Genomic DNA, 14,532 nt, shown 5'->3' on the forward strand with positions numbered 1-14,532 from the left:
ATCATGCAGTAGAGGTAAAAATTAACATACTCTTATTCAATAGCATCTATGTATTGTCTGTAGTGTAGAGTACTTAGAACATTGGGCTAATGAGTATCAGTTATACAATGATCCAGACTTTCTGTTTTATCATTTGTAAGATGGTGGCAATGGCCAGGTGGTGGTGGGACATGCCTTTAATCCTGGCACTCTGGAGGTAGAGGCAGGCAGATCTCTGTGAATTCAAGGCCAGCCTGGTCTACAAAAGTTTGAAAAAAAAAGATGGTGGCAATGTCATCAACAGGAATTAGCAAATATTTCTCAAAGTTAACATGTATACACTTCACACGTAGTATTGGTTACACAGGTATTCAGGAACAATATTATTTCTCTCATTCTTGTGTGTCTCCAAAAGCTCTCCAATCTCCACTTAAGATTTAACCAGAAGATAACTGTGATTGGGTCTAGGATCCTTACTGAATGCTTTATCTTCTCAAATCACATGCTTACAGAAGTGGAATCTGGTCTCACAGTTCCTCTCCAAAGAAAAATTAGCAATCAAGCATAAGGAGAGAGGAAAGTGGAAAAAATTGAGTCTTTCAACTATTGTTGCTGCCACTCTCATGATTGCTTAGATGTTTTCTTGTTGCTAAATACCACCTCAGTTTGGGCCTGTAGAGTTCGATACCAAGGGAATCCTTTACTTAGAAGCATTAGGAACTATAGTTGAATGTGGGGAAATAATATGCATGATTATCACACATGTATATATACACATTCTAAATCCAGTCCTAAAGACTGTATCAGGGTGTGAGGTAGTCTGGGAATGGGTCAGAGGTGGATAGTGTCTGGCATCCCTTGACAGAATACATAAAGCCATCTTTGTCCTTGCTTCTTTTGCTGTGGGTCATCCGTATTTCTCTTGAACATTTCAGTTGGAATATTTCCTTACCCTTTTAACCTCCAATCTGTATTTGTTCTTTGTCATGGAAGCCAGCCCACTAAAGCCAATGTTAGTCTCCTAAAAGACAAATCCAATAGATAATGGTCTCTATAACTCATTTTCAGTCTTCACTGCATTTCCTGGATGGCCTCACATCATTTCTTTTTTGCTTGGCCTATCAAAATAACAGCACCTTCTTTTCCACTCATAGGTTTGTTTGAAGAATTTACTTCTCATTTTAATAAAAAAGGCTGATGTTGAACATGCCTGGGTTCCTCTATCAATATCCATGTGAATGTGGTCTTGTGCTGACATATTCTGTCTGTTCTGCTGCTGTGAACACACTATCTCCAGCTCCTTCACTAAAATTCTGGATTCCTTTATCTCTCACCTTTCAAGTCCAGTCTTCTCCTCCTGTTGCATCAGCCTTTCTTTTTTTTTCTTAGTGAGTTATTCCCAATCTGCTACTTTACAATCTAAAACAGAATTAACTCAAAGAACAGGGAATAATGTCTTATGTCCACTTATCCTTCTAGCTCCTTCCTATTTTTCAGATCACTGCTATAGTGAGCATATGACATGTTTTTTTTTTAATGACATCTGTTTTTGAAGACACTAGTTTCATCTTGTTTTCTCAGATCAACTACAATATAATTAAGTCTTTGCAAGTATCATACCAAGGTTTGGGGTCACTCACTCTTGCCAGGACCTCAGAGCTCTGTGTGATGAGTCCCATGGTCATCCATTAGCCACCACCCCACTTGCTTGAGTCATATTTGAGTGATTTTTTTTCTGTACAGAATAATAAGGCCCCTTCTTTTCTGACACACTTCCCTCTGTGATTTTAGATGTCACATTTTAAAAATCATTTATTTTTGACAATTGCAATACTCACCTCACTATTGCCTCCTCTAATCCCTCTCCCGCTTTTGCTGGGTCTGTTGTTTTATTTTCATATCTTACATACCAACCACAGTTCCTTCTACTCCTCCTCCTGCTCCTTCCCATAAGGAGTCAATAAAGTCTAAGAATATTAAGTTGAGGCATGACCAAGCCCCTCCTTCCTGCATCAAGGCCAAGAAAGGCATCTCACCATAGGGAATGAGCTCCAAAAAGCCAGCTCATGTACCAGTGTGGTTATATATTATTTTTTTTGATTTATTAAAGCTTGCCTGAGAATTCAGAAAGCAAAGCCAGCCTCAAGCTGTAGGGTTCAGACAGTGGTGATACACACCTTTAATCCCAGCTTCCATAGAGCTAGGTGATGGTGGTACACACCTTCCATCCAGGACTCAGGATTAAGAGGTAGACAGTTCTCTGTTAGTTCAAGGCTACACTGACTACACAAAATTGATCCAGTCCTAAAAGAAACAGCTCACACAAATGTGATCTTAGCACTCGGGATCACATACCTTTAATTCCAGCATTAGGGAGGTGGAAACAGGAGGATATGGCTGGGTGAAGAAAGGAATAGAAGGAGGAGGAGACAGAAACTGAGAGTCTTTTGCCTCTGAGTGGTTGAGTCCAAGAGTGGGAGGAGGGATTATAGGAGCAGGGGATTATATACGGTCAAGACCATAATGGAGAAATCTATAGAGACTACTAAATGAAGCTTGTGGGAATTCACAAGCTCTAGACTGACAGTTGTGGAGCCTACAAGGATCGTGCTGGCTCCTCTGCATGTGGGCAACAGTTGTGTGGCTTCGTCTGTTTTTTTTTTTTTTTTTTTTTTTTTGGGAGGGGGAGTGTCCCTGGAAGTGGGACCAGGATCTGTCCCTGGTATGCAGCATGATTACTAAAAGACTCAGAGACAGATATTGGGGGGTCAAGCTTCAAGCTGAAGATCAGAGAAGCACAGCAGCCAAGCCAGTAGATCTTCCCTCTACCCAGCCGAAGTTGCAATCCTGTCACCAGCAATCCTCACTCTACTATTCCCAGAACACTCTTTCTGGAACTCCAGCTGACTGGTCTTGCAGGGCTCCCTCAGTGAATTTCTGCTGGACGTTCTAAGCATCTGATGTGAAGATGTTATATTATCTGTCTGTGTGTCTACCTATCATTTGATTTTTTGTTTTGGCTTGCTATATACTTAATAAACTCACACTACATGGAACACCATGTTAAGTTCTGTTTCATGTAAAATAACAGGACACAGAGTATGATAACACAGAAGAGTATGATAACATCTAGAGTGGCTTGCTCCAAGAGTCATGGAAGTGCAGATGAATTGAAAATAAGCATGAATCCATGTAAATAAGAGGCAAGACTTGGAGTTCTATGAGGAAGAACATGTGTGCATGATCATAGGACAATGGAATCATTGAAGAGTCAGCAAGGTGAAAAGTGACACACACATTGTAAATTGTAAAATGCTCACTCTGCTGTTTGTAGATGGAGCAAGGGTGTCACTTCTTCCAAAAAGATCTAGAAATACTTACGGAGAGATAGATAATAGGTTGGAGCATAGTCAAACTTGTTGCCAGAACAAAGGTGAAAATGTAACACACAAACATATACATACACTCAAACAGCTCCCCTACAATCACCCCCCACAACACACATACAATCACACCTCCACCAGAATGACTTATGAGCACTTCAAACTCAAATGTTCAATTCAAATGCTGGACTGTTTTTGCTGCATGGCAGCATAAGAGGATAGGAAAATGGGGGGGGGGTATACTTTTTTTTTTATAAGTTCTGGAGCTCTGGTGGCTTAAAATGTAGTACTTGCATAAAGGATGGTTCTGAGTTTCTAAATCAGTTTTGAAAAAGCTAATTTTGAGGGATTTATAATCCATGTGTGTGAATTCACAAGATTATTATGTATATGGTTCAGAGTTCAGAATTATAGAGACCCCTGTATGCATATTATATCCATTAATATATTCTAAATCTTTACAACTTGTAGGGGGAAATGCTGACCACGCCTGCTTGGGGGCTGGCACAGGTGACACTGTCCATGCCATGGGGATCATGATAAAACACAGAAACCTGGCTACGTCCTTGTTTTTGTAGTCTGTAAGGCTGTATCATCTCAGCTGTTTTAGATGTTGGATCACCTGGGACACTGTTTCAGGGGGTCTTGCTTCATCAAACCATATTAGTCTGGAAGGAATCAATAACTTTCTATTTTCTGTGGAAACACAAGCAAAAACTCTTTTCCCAAGTAACCTGTCCTTATGGGCTGGCACAGGTGATGCTGACCATGCACACTTGGGTGTGGTCAGAGTGACATAGCAAGGCTTTAAATATCAGGGACACACGCATTCGGCTCTCTTTTTTCCTCTCCTGCCTGGCTGTACAGGACTGGCTCTGTCGAGTGAGTACTTCTGAATAAACCATCTGTTTTCAAACTAGTTCTGACTCCACTGCAATCCGAATTAATTGCGTTCCACTTTAACAATTCTTTCTTTATCTGTAAGCTAAATTAACTGGCATTTTTCTTTCAAAATTATTTTAATTAAATATGGCACTACTACAAAAAACCCACAATAAGTCACAAAAATTGATTTTTCTTCAAACATGCAGTTAAGAAAAGGAACAAAAAAGGAACAACTCTATTTAATCCAACCAGATCGGGGAGAAAGGAATTAAAGAGAGATGCTTGTCTTTTTTATTTATGTTTTAGGCAAGTGAAGAAAACAGGAAGAACAATGGTCTGGCAAAGTGTAAGCAAAAAAGTAGTAATTAGAAAGGATTAGAATTGGTAAGTACTGGACAAGGAAAAGTACACAACACTCACTGCCTTTATTCAGAAGCTGTGAGACACAAGGGTGCTAGGAAATCCTAGTCCTTGAAACATCTATCAGTAAGAAATGCAAACCTCAGCTGTGGTGTTGCTCACTAGCACAGATATCATCAGGTTCATCTGCCAAAGTGTATGACAACTAAAGCAAAAAAAAGTTTGATTTTCTAGTGGGTTGGTAAGTCTCTCCCCTTTCCTCTTCACCTGTACGTTGTACATGGGTACAATGATCAATCACATTTCAAATAAACAGGAGATAAAAGTTTCACCAAATCAGGACTTTGCAGAGCCCCCGTTGAGGGCCCTACCCTGCCTGGGCAGTGGTGGGTGGATGGAGTAGGGGATGGGCTGGGGGTGGGGGAGGAGGGATGGGGGTGAGGGGAGGGAGAGGGAGAGGGACTTACATGTGAAACAAGCTTGTTCCCTAACTAGAACTAAAAAAAAAAAAAAAAGTTTCACCAAATCAATGTTGCCTAACTTTAGCTTTCAGTGTACCTCACTGTGTCTTTCCCAAAGAGAGGAAAAGAAGGAATTTGTCCTGGATCTGCTTGCTCTTCATCCCATAAACAACTGGATTTAGAGCAGGAGGGATGGTCACATAGAAGTTGGCAAATATGCTGAGAACACTACAGGGACACTGTACCCAAAACAATGAGCAAGGATGGAGAAGAAGGCAGGTGTGTAGAACATGAGGATGACAGACATGGGAACCACATGTGCTCAGCGCCTTTTGGTGGGCACCCTGGGAGGAGAGCAGAAAAACTGCCCTGAGGATGAAGATGTAGGATACAGCAATCAGGCTGACATCTGAGATGACAGTCATGAGGGGCACAGAAAACCCGTAGCAGATGTTGATAGAGATGTCTGCAGAGGGAAAGCCTGGCAACACCTATATGCTCACAATATGTGTGAGAGATAAAATGGGTCTTGCAAAATGGCATCTGCTTCATCAGGAAAACACCTGGCAAGATGACTGAGAAGCTCCTCACAGCAATACTCACCATAATCTTGACAATGACCTACAGAGTCAGGATGGTGTTGTACCTCAAGGGCAAGCAGATAGCCACATAGTGATCAAATGCCATGGCTAACAGGATAGCTGAGTCCAATACAAAGCTGAAGTGCAGAAAAAACATCTGCGTGAGACAACCAGAGAAGGTAATTTCTTAGGAACCAAACCAGAGGTTACCGAGAAGTTTGGGTACTGTGGCAGTGGACAAGATGAGGTCTGTACTGTCCAGCATGGACAGGAATATAAACATGGGCTCATGGAGGCTCTGCTCCACTGCAATCAGGTAGAGAAGGATGCAGTTGCCTACAATAGCTACAACATAGATGACACAAAAGGGAATCCCGACCCAGATGTGGAACTTTTCCAAGCCAGGTATCCCAACAAGGATGAAGGAAGTTGGGTTGTAACAGCTTAGGTTGTACATGGCCTCTGTGGGATCTGCTGGTTCTTGAGCCTGAGGACAGAGATTCTTTCAGAATCATTTATGACAGGGAACAGTTCCACTATAGTGCAGAGTGTTGGTGACAAGTCAGCATTCCTGCAGGAATCTCTTTCTATTCCAAGATGAAAAAGTATCTGTAGGTTGATTCTTTATTGTCCATTATATTTGCCAATGGCATCACTTCATTTTGGTATGTATTTATATTGATTAATAAGCAAAATAGAAAGGTCTTTATGTAAATCAGAAATTGTGATTAAGATTATTTAAAATAGGCCAGTTTTTAAAAGGAGAGAGATGCATCGGTGAGGGGAAAAAAGGAGAGGAGTGCGGAAAAGGAGAGGGATCAGGTAAAAATACACATTAAAAATGCTATGCTGGGAGTGGAGAAATGGCTCAGAGGTTAAGACAGAGTACTGCTCCTCCAGAGAACCTGAAATGTGTTCTCAGCACCCTTGTAGGGCAGATCCCAATTGTCTGCAACTCCAGCTCCAGGGAATCTGACTTCTTTAGATCTACACAGGCATCTTCACTCAATATCTACATGTCCACTTTCACTTTCATGTACACACGTATCTACAGAATTTAAAATAAATCTTTTTTTTGTTTGTTTTTGCTTTTTGAGACAGGGTTTCTCTGTGTAGCTTTGGAGCCTATCCTCGCACTCACTCTGGAGACCAGGCTGGACTTGAACTCACAGAAATCCACCTGCCTCTGCCTCCCGAGTGATGGGATTAAAGGCGTGAGCCACCAACGCCCAGCCAGAATTTAAAATAAATCGTAAGTTTATTTTTTAATGCTGTAGTGGATGAAGTTGAGCTTTGAGAAAGAAGACAACTGACTTGTATCGGGTAAATCCTGTGTTTCAGACAATACATTTGATAAAATAAACTGATGGTTTTGAGTGATAAAGGAGGAAAGAAGAATGGATGAAGAGCAGGTTCTCATGCTGGGTGCTGTGGGAGCTTTGTCTTCAGTGATTGACATGTGGTTTGGTTTATAGGGTTTTGAGGATGCAAATACAAGAGGGTCCATCTTTCAGAGGACAGACTAAAGCTGATGTGACCTCACCTCTCCATGGTTAGCAGAGAAGATAGATACTTCCACTGCTGGTATGGAGGAGCCTCCATAACCAAAAAGGCAGACAGAGGAGTTTATCCAGGCGAAGTTCCTGCTGAGTCTCATCTCCTAGAGCAAAAGCAAAGAATCATAGAGAAGTTTTGCCTCAGAGTTTTCCTTTCTGGTCTGCTGGTGTCTAGACCCTCCCCCTGTGAGTATCTCTAGCTTTACACTAAATAGAGCCCACTCTTAGGAATGTCACTGACATTGGAAATAACCTTTGATTCTAACTCAGTTTCTGAGATCATTTTACAGTTTTTTTTTTTGTTTTAGGTGAAAGGGAATGATAATTGGGTCATCGATACCAGGAAGTCCTCCATTGTTGAGGACCTACAGATTCTGAGTCACAGAAAGGCAAAAGTCAGAGAGAGTTGGCGCTTTTCCAAAACCTAGGCAATTAACCATAATAAAGTTACAAATCCATTCAAAGGGCAAGGAAATGACTGGCAGGAAATTCACAATAGTTCAATACTAGGACCTGTGGTGGGGATCTGTAGTCTTATGCCCAGGAAAAGCAAACCAGTTAGTGCTTTACAAGAGTGAGTACTCTTTCTTAATTTGTCATTGGCACTTGCCTTAACCAGCCAAATCAAACACATTGCATCCACCTGAAGAAATGCAGATGGCCCTTGACAAACACAGGCCCTGCAAATGCATTTTTCTAAGTCTCATAGCATAACCTGGTGCAGAACAAACTGCCAACAGCACAGAAATTTTACGAAGAATGTACAATAGCAGACACTCCATGATGTTCTCCCTAAAATGATGGCCACGTGATCTCCTTTGGCTGATGAGCAAGTACACTGTGGAAACCCCACAATATCAAAACATCTCAGTAATTTAGGAAGTTTAAGTTCAGCCTATTAGAGCACAGATTTCCTGTTACTTCCACACCAGTCTCAAGAAAGAGTCATGGAGAATACATCAAAGAGGGAGACAAATAACCATTCATCATTGAAGCTGTGAAGGGTCAAAAGTATCAGTACCAAGGGATCTCAGTTTAGTCAGAACATATTCTAAACACATTTCTTTCACCAGAAGACCTCTACTGAAATTCTGGAAGTTTTTCTGGATACATTAGGTGTTCTAACTTGAAAGCAGTAGCTTCCTATTAAGTGCCCACTGTCTAATCATAGAATCATTGGTGTTGGGGATGGCTCAGCAGGTAAAGGCACTTGCTGCCAAGTCTTTTGCTCTGAGTTAGATTTGGGAACCACAAATTGCAAGAAGAGAACTGACTCTCACAAGTTGTCATTTGACCTCCAAACGTGCACCTTGGCACAAATATGCATGTGTGCACACAAACACATGCACACGTGCAGCTGTGCTTGCACACACACACAAAGAAATAAATGTGACTTTAAAGGTTTTCAGAGAGAATCACTGGTGTCAGAAAGATCCCTTTCTCCCACAGACATGTCTTCAGAGCACAGTCCCTTAGACACTGAGTGAACTAGAAGCCTTGTGGTTTGGTAAGATCACAGATGCAGGGCTGGCATTCTTCTTCACTATCCCACTGCAGGTGTCAAATCACCAGAGTCAACTCTTGTTGGTTCACAGGAGAGGTGGAAATAATTTGGAAGAAGGTGAGCACACTTTCAGAAGGGAAAGATGCTAGTGAGAGGTGAATTAAAACATTTATTAATGACTCTTAAATTCCCAGGAGGTGATTAGGGTAGAATGACCTCTCTATTTTCATTTTCACACAAGGGATAGGAATTACAGTGTGTCATTTTCCTTGAGGAGGAATATGTATTGCATATTTTAATAGTCTTTAGACATTTTGTCCCTGGGAGATTCATCAAGAGACAAATCATACAATTGGTTGAGGCAGAAATCTTAGATGTCTAAGTGTGTTCCTGTAGCTTTAGTACCCTTTAGTCAGTTTATATAAACTTGCACCAACCCTATGTAAATAACATTAATATGTTTTGGATTCTGGATATTAAAGAATAAACTTGAAAATTCAGTCTCCACATTTTCTTTTTCTTTTCTATTGCTTTTCACTGACAGTTTCTCCAATTCTAAATACACACAAATACAATTCAGATCTTGATTGCATAGAATCAATATACAAATATGGAAATATTTGATAACTTTATGGCATAGAATGCTTATATAAATATTAAAAATGTATTCCTTCATCAGTGGGATTTGTTAATTTTCTGAATAATGGATTATAATCCCCATATTTACTTAAAAATGAAATGGTCCTTTATTATATGAAGGTTATCTAAATATTATCTTTTGTTTTTTATAATACCTTCTGTTTATTCCTTGGCAATTTTGTATGTGTATACAATATTTCATATCTATCCCTTATTTTCTCCTCCCACATCTCCTGAACCCTAATTATTTCCCCTTCTACCTTCATACCCTCTCCATTTTTTTTTAGTTTAAAAAAATTAATTTATTTCTTACATTCCAATCCCAATTCTTCCTCCCTACTAATCTCCCTCCTCCACCACCTCCCATCTGCTCCTAGGAGAAAGTTAGGCCCTCAGTAGGAAGTCTACCAAGTTTGTCCCATCATCTCCTTGAAGCGGGACCAAGGCACACCCCCCATGCCATGCCTAGGCTGAGCAAGGTATCTCTCCATATAGAATGGGTTCCACTAAGTCAGTTTGTGCATTAGAACTAGACCTTGGAACCACTGTCAGTGGCCTCATATATTGCCCAAGCTGCACCATTGTCATCTATATTCAGGGACCCAGCATCCAAAACAGCTGAGATAATGCAGCCTCAGACTACTACAGCCAGATTTGGCCATGGTTCTGGTTTTTCTCAGGACCCTCTGAGGATTGACAGCGACCCCAAACAGCAGGAAACAGTTTGGAGAAAACTACACCCACATTCCCAAATATTGTTTATAAATGCTTGCTTTCATTTAAACAGGATTGGTTATAAATGGTTAATGATCACAGTCAATCTCTTTCTAAAGAAAAAAGAGAATATTATACAGAAATGAATGCATTGGTATGGATTTTGGTTTATTGATACAAATTTAAGGTCAATTTTTGTTATATGTATATTTCTATTCTTGTTTAGGTATTGTGTTTATACAGATCTTTAAAACATGTCATGTGTAGTTAAATACAGATTATAGAAAGTCACATATAATAGTCAAAACTTATATTAGTTAGGTTTTCTAGCTACACAGAGATATATTTCAAGTGAATAGGTATTCTTCAAAACCTTTTAAAGACTTACAGAATTTGGCATTTAAAATTTTTTATTAGGGTTTTTCATGACAATGAGACGCAACTGCCCCTAGCAACACCAATTACATCAGAGAGAAAGATGGACATCGAAGAAATTTGTTAATGGAGTTTGCCTGCAACATGGCAGGACTAGCCATTTGGGCAAGAAACTGCTCTTACCTGGACTGTTTGACTGTATGCTGTATACACTGGACATGCAGGACCCACAGGAAAGTGACTGCTAAACTTGCCAAAACAAGATATTTTTTGCCAAATATCTTGCCAAAACAAGATATTATTCAGGGTTCCTGCTTCATGGAAGAGTCTGCCAGACATTCTGCAGAACACAGAGGAAAATGACTGACAAACTGCCAATACGGGTGGGACAGTTTCAAATTTCCTGCCAGACACTCTAGGTCTATAGGCTGAAGATGGATGTCCCAAAGTTACAGAAAAACTTTGGGTGACTGTCCAGGCAGTGAGATGTCTCTGTTAATTCTACAGTTTATATATTATCCTTCTGAGGTCTTTGATGGAGTTGAAGAAAGATAATTATGGTTTTCCTTAGTTATGATAAAAGATAAGTTGCATATAAAACTTTAGGCTCATAAAGATAGTATAGACGAGAGAATATTTTCTTTAAATTTTGCCATATGTTAATGGACTAAATATTGTTAACAACAATTTTTGCTTGATGACTGTTTTGTTATATATAATTTTACTAGGTTAAAGTTAAGATGTTTCCCTTTATTTAGACAGAAAAGAAGAGATGATGGGGGGTGTCTTTTTGTATATATTTTTTCTCTTATTGGTTGATGAATAAAACACTGATTCTCCAGTAGCCAGGCAGCAAATGCCTATGATTCCTGCATTAGGGAGGCTGAAGGTGGAGGAGTTCAGAGGTCAGGCTGAGGTACACTATGATATCATATCTCAAAAGAAGAAGAGAAGAAGAAGTAGGAAGAAAAACAAGTATGTTAGATAAAATTCAAATTGTAGTGACATATCTGTTTAACTGTCACATCTTATGCCACTTTTTATTAGCTCTGAGAGTATAAGAAACAAATGAGCAGGTGTTGCTTTATTGAAGGAGGGGTATCATTGGGAACAGGATTTGAAGTTTTAATAGATGTGGCCATTACCAATGCTCTCCACCCTCTACTTCATGTTTGTGTCTCAAGTTCTGACCTCTCACTTCCTGATTCAACATTGTTTTAGTCAGGGTCCTCTAGAGCAGTGATTCTCAACCTTCCTAAAGCTGTGACCCTTTAATATAGGTCCTCATATTGTACTGACCCCCAATCATAAAATTATTTTTGTTGGAGCACTGTGCTGCCCCGCCCCTTGGGCAGTCACGGGGCGGGGGAGGGGGGTGTTTTGGCGGCTGGAAGCTGCTTGCACTGAGCGAGCTGGTGTTGAGGAGTGCAAGCTAAGGTTGCAATGATATCCTCCTGGCTGATGGCTCAGTTTCCCCACAAAGAATGCTCAGTGTTGTGTTCTAAGGAGTTCTGCTCAGTGTTTAACTGTGGGTGCCTGCTTCTACTTCCATCAGCTGCTGGATGAAGGCTCTGGATGGCATATAAGAGGTTACTCACACATTTTGGTATAGTAAAACAACACACAAGGAGCCAAGAGTAATGCAGTTGAAGGACGTAAAATGAAAACAATAACCTCAAGAAGAGAGGAAAGAAAATAAAGTGGAGCTGTTTCTTGTCCTATGTATTCACCAAATTGTCTTGAAATCTAACTAAAAATGAACTGCTCTTTTCAGCACCTGTTACATCAGTCAAAGCAGCCCCTAGATGTTAACTGTCTGTTGTTTTTGATCATACTTGGAAAAATACTATTAAATATCCTCATCCTAGGAATGAAAAGGAAAGACACCTATTGGAGTTTTATGGGATATTTCTGCTTTTCACTAGCACTTGTTGATCTTCTGCTGTTGGTAAACATTTCCATTCTGTTCTACTTTAGGGATTTTGTAGTTCCAGGAATTAGGTTTACAAAATACCACATCTGTCTGCTCACACAAATCATTTCCTTCACTTATGGTGTTTTGCATTATCCAGTTTGCTTACTAGCTTGTATAGATCACTATTTAAATCTGTCTAGAGCCACCAAGCATTCATTTAAGTGGCAAAAGTTCTTTTATTTCTTGACAGTCATTTGAATTTGGATTTCAGTCTTTGCTTATGTTTTGGGAGAGCCAGCTATCTCACAAAACCTGAAGACACACAGGGCTTCTATGTACCAATGCCCTGCCTATGTCAGCACTCAGAGTTACTGGATGTCATTGTCTATGCTGATGGTTTTATTGGTGGCTTTTCTGATTTCATAGTCAGAAGTTGTTGCCTTGGTACAGGCAATTAGGATAGCATCTTATATGAACAAGACCATCCTCTACTTTCCTTTCCCATCCCACTCTGGTTACACTGTGAGGTCTAAAGAAGCACTCTTGCCCAGGCTCATCGTGTGCTTTCTTGGTACCTGGTTTCCCTTTGTAGCACTTCAGGTCCTCACCCTGTCACTCGGAGTTCAGATCCCAGCATATGTAGAAATTAACATCCCCTGGCTCTACTTTGTTAACAGTTCTCTCATTGCAGCAGTTTATTGGTTCAACTCCCAGAAGCTTTATATAAGAGACAGCACATTACCTGTGGATCCTTCTGTCAACTGGAAATGCTGTTTTGTTCCAATGCATAGACTTAAGCAAGTGGGAGAGGCCCGTTTCCATAATCATCTGTTGATATGCTGCTGTGTTGGGAGAACTCCAGAAGCACCAAGGATCAGTCTTACAAGCAGGACAGAGGGGACTCGGGACACATTCCTGAAGCTCTTGGCCCCCTAACTTTTTTCAGCACAGCCTATAAGGTGTGGATATTAAATAGTGCTAAGGACACAGTAACACAATGAAGTTTTTGTGCCTGTTCAGCAACATTGTGTATTTGGTCATGTGTAAGTATTTGGTACTAATCCAAAAGTAAAATAAACACATTAACATGTGAAAATAATTATTTTTGTTGCTACTTCATAGCTGTAATTTTGCTACTATTACGAATCATAATGTAAATATTTTGGAGTTGGAGGTTTGCCAAAGGGGACACAACCCTTGGCTTGAGAACCACTGCGCTAAAGGAATAGAAATTACAGAATTAATCTATACATTGGGGGGGGGTGTCTTAGAATGGTTTACAGGTCAACTAACCCAATAATGGCTGTCTACCAATGAAAGGTCCAAATATCCAGTAGTTGTTGAGTCTATAGGCTGATGTCTCAACTAGTCTTTAGTGTGTGTCAGACTCCCAAAGAAACAGGTTCTAGTGGAATGGGCTTGCTATTTAAACAAGAAAAAGCATGCAAAGTGTGGGCAAGGTTCCTTAATCCAAGCTCTTTATACAGGCTGCCAGCAGGCAGTGTGGTACAGAACAAAGATGGATAGTCCAACCTGTAAATATCTAAATTAAAGGTGTATCTATCTTCCTACCTGAAAGATTAAGATCAGAAGTAGGTCTAATGCACTTCAAGTGATTTAATTAAGGAAAATCTCTCACAGGTGCCTAGTCATTTGGGTTTTAGTTAATTCCAGATGTACTCAAGTTGACAACAAAGAGTAGTCATCATAAACACTGTGCTTCCCTGTTTGCTGCCATGCTCCCTACTGTGGTGGTCATGATCTCTAACCCTTTGAAATTGTGAGCCCCAAATCAAACACTGTCCTTAGTCATGGTGTTTATCACAGTGTGATGGTTAGAATGAAAATGGCTTAATTGGCTCATAAGAAGTGGCACTATTAGGAGGTATGACATTATTTGCATAGGGTTTGGTCTGTTGGAGGAAGTATGTCAGTGGGGGTGGGCTTTGGGGTTTCAGTAGCTCAAGCCTTGCCCAATGGCTTACTCTCTTCCTGCTTCCTACTTATGCTGATGTAGAACTCTCAGCTACCTCTCCAACACCATGTTTCCTCCATTCTGCCATGTTTCCTGCCATGATGATAATGTACTAAATTTTTGAACTGTAAGCCTGCTGTAATTATGTTGTCATTTATGAGAGTTCATTGTGGTGATGTATTATTTATGATTTATTAAAGCTTGC

The 14,532-nt window shown here is 40.2% G+C and overlaps 2 pseudogenes; one reads left to right on the forward strand and one right to left on the reverse strand.

Annotated features, from left to right (window-relative positions):
- Positions 1–5,166: 5,166 nt before the first annotated feature.
- LOC100761513 lies at positions 5,167–6,106 on the reverse strand (annotated as a pseudogene).
- A 6,087-nt stretch (positions 6,107–12,193) lies between these two features.
- LOC100761800 lies at positions 12,194–13,187 on the forward strand (annotated as a pseudogene).
- Positions 13,188–14,532: the final 1,345 nt, after the last annotated feature.

Source organism: Cricetulus griseus, chromosome 3, assembly GCF_003668045.3.
Source record: "Cricetulus griseus strain 17A/GY chromosome 3, alternate assembly CriGri-PICRH-1.0, whole genome shotgun sequence".
Classification (NCBI taxonomy): domain Eukaryota; kingdom Metazoa; phylum Chordata; class Mammalia; order Rodentia; family Cricetidae; genus Cricetulus; species Cricetulus griseus.